At 43.6% G+C, this 2,799-nt stretch overlaps 1 pseudogene; it reads right to left on the bottom strand.

The window, feature by feature from the left end:
- Window positions 1-251: 251 nt before the first annotated feature.
- On the bottom strand, window positions 252-1,302 carry Actg1-ps3 (actin, gamma 1, pseudogene 3; annotated as a pseudogene).
- Window positions 1,303-2,799: the final 1,497 nt, after the last annotated feature.

Below are 2,799 nucleotides of genomic sequence, written 5' to 3'. Positions count from 1 at the left end.
ATAGACTAAGAACTAAATCAAGATATGCACAGGGCATTAAACATGTACCAAGGGAACAATTAACTTGAATACAAGGTTGCAAATAGGCAACAGGTTCTACTATCCAGTGCTGATATCAGATATAAGCTTTAAGGAAGAATTTCTTTTCAAAGGCTCATTTCAGTTTTATGAGGCAAGCATGAGATGTCTACATTTGCCAGGGCAAATCGATGCTTCAGAATCAACCTATGTAACAGATGCCTGACACCTGCTCAATCCATCCATAAGCCTTTGCGGTGGACAGTGAAGGGGCCTGACTCGTCAGAAGGTAAGGCCAGGATGGAGCCGCCAATCCAGACTGAGTACTTGCCCTCACAGGGAACCATGATCTTGATTTTCATTGTGCTGCATGCTTGGGTTGTGATCTGCACCCTGTCAGCCCGGATACATGGTAGTAATACCAGACAGTACTATATTGGCATACAGGTCCTTGTGATGTCCACATCACACTTCATGATGGAGTTGAAGGTGGTCTCATGGATGCCATAGGGCTATGTCCACAAGGAAGGCTGGGAGAGAACCTCTGGAAAACAGAACCACTCATTGCCTTTGGCAATCACCTGCCCATCAGGTAGCTCATAGCCCTTCTCCAAGGAGAAGGAAGATGCAGCAATAGACATTTCTTGCCCAAAATCCAGGTCAACACAGCACAACTTCTTAATGTCACATCAGCAATGGAAGTGAAGCTGTAGTCAGGATCTTTATGAGGTAGTCTGTTAAGTTCTGGCCAGCCAGGTCCACATGCAAGACGGCACGGGGAAGGGCATAGCTCTCATAGATGGGCACTAGGTGTGATCCCATGACCAGAGTCCACGACAATACCAGTGGTGCACCCAGATGCATACAAGGACAGCAATACCTGTATGACCATGCACATGGCTGGGATATTGAAGGTTTCAAATATCTGTATCATCTTCTGTTAGATTTGAAGTTCAGAGGGAGCCTTGATCAGAACCACCAGGTGTTTCTCAGGGGCCACACACAGTTTATTGTAGAAGGTATTGTAGCAGTTCTTCTCCAGGTCTTCCCAGTTGGTGACAATGCCACACGTGTTAGGATACTTCAGGCTCAGGATATCCCTCTTGCTCTGGGCCTTGTCAGCTATGTAGGAGTCTTTCTAGCCTAGGCCTACCATGAGGCCCTGGTATAGGGGCTCTGGATGATAGAAGGAAACACAGTCTTGGGTGCATCACTGCTAAGAAAGCCAGATTTGGACATGCCAGAGCCATTGTCAAAGATGAGAGGGGCAGTTTCTTCTTCCATTGCAATCAGTGAAGCATGGGATGGCAGAGCAGCCAAAAGACACGCAGGGTAATCAGTTGGCAGAGTGAGCATTTTAGGCTTTCTTAACACTTCTCATGGAAGTCTTTCTTGGCAAATACTACTTCTTTTCACAATTTTTTTTTCAGTGCAGATGTCAGATAATTTTCATGCTTTACAAAGGTTTCTTGTACTTACATTGAAATTCTGTGTCTAGCATTTGTTTGTGCTAGCAAATTGTGCTGGCAGCTCGGCATGTGCTTTCAGTCATTTTCCCCCACTCTTTAGCACCTTTAAGGGCTGCAGGTTTTCTTTACTCCGCAGGATCTTTTTACATTGTTGTGTTTTCTAGGCCTTAAAGGAGGTATTAATATTGATTATATTAATTTGCCAAGGTTGCCAAAGAAAAGTACTCCACACCAGATGGGTTGAAAGGAAGAGAAATTTGCAGCAAAATTACAGAGGCCAGGACTTCAAAATTAGAGTGTCTGACAAGTCACGATCTTTCTGGTAGCTTTTTCCTTTCACCATTTTTTTAAAGCTTATATTTAACTAACAAATAAAAATTGTATATATTAGCCAGGCATAATGGCATACTCCTTTGATCCCAGCAGTTGAGAGGCAGAGGCAGAGGCAGGTAGATCTCCGAGTTCAAGCCTAGCCTGGTCTACAGAACAAGTCCTAGGGTGGCTACACACAGAATATATATACCCCACCCCCATTATATATATTTACACTGCACAACACAGTGTTTTGAAATGGATAAATTGGCCTAATATATAATAAGTTAACTCATGTAAAATTTTTGTCATAAAAATAATTAAAATCTATTAGCTATTCCAAGATACAAGATTGCTATTAATTATACTTTTCATGTAGTACAAAAGAGTTTTGAAATTTTGTGTCCATTAAACATTGTCCTAATCTCCCTTGCCCTGACCCTGGGCAATCATTATAACCATGATACACTCAGGTACCATCAGTTAACCTTTTATTTTTTTATTTTTTGCTTTTTTTTTTTACAATTTTTTTTTATTAACTTGAGTATTTCTTATATACATTTCGAGTGTTATTCCCTTTCCCGGTTTCCGGGCAAACATCCCCCTCCCCCCTCCCCTTCCTTATGGGTGTTCCTCTCCCAACCCTCCCCCCATTGCCGCCCTCCCCCCCACAGTCTAGTTCACTGGGGGTTCAGTCTTAGCAGGACCCAGGGCTTCCCCTTCCACTGGTGCTCTTACTAGGATATTCATTGCTACCTATGGGGTCAGAGTCCAGGGTCAGTCCATGTATAGTCTTTAGGTAGTGGCTTAGTCCCTGGAAGCTCTGGTTGCTTGGCATTGTTGTACATATGGGGTCTCGAGCCCCTTCAAGCTCTTCCAGTTCTTTCTCTGATTCCTTCAACGGGGGTCCTATTCTCAGTTCAGTGGTTTGATGCTGGCATTCGCCTCTGTATTTGCTGTATTCTGGCTGTGTCTCTCAGGAGCCATCTACATCCGGCTC

The sequence above is a fragment of the Rattus norvegicus genome, chromosome 4, assembly GCF_036323735.1.
Source record: "Rattus norvegicus strain BN/NHsdMcwi chromosome 4, GRCr8, whole genome shotgun sequence".
Classification (NCBI taxonomy): Eukaryota; Metazoa; Chordata; class Mammalia; order Rodentia; family Muridae; genus Rattus; species Rattus norvegicus.
This window is presented reverse-complemented; position numbering and strand designations above follow the sequence as displayed.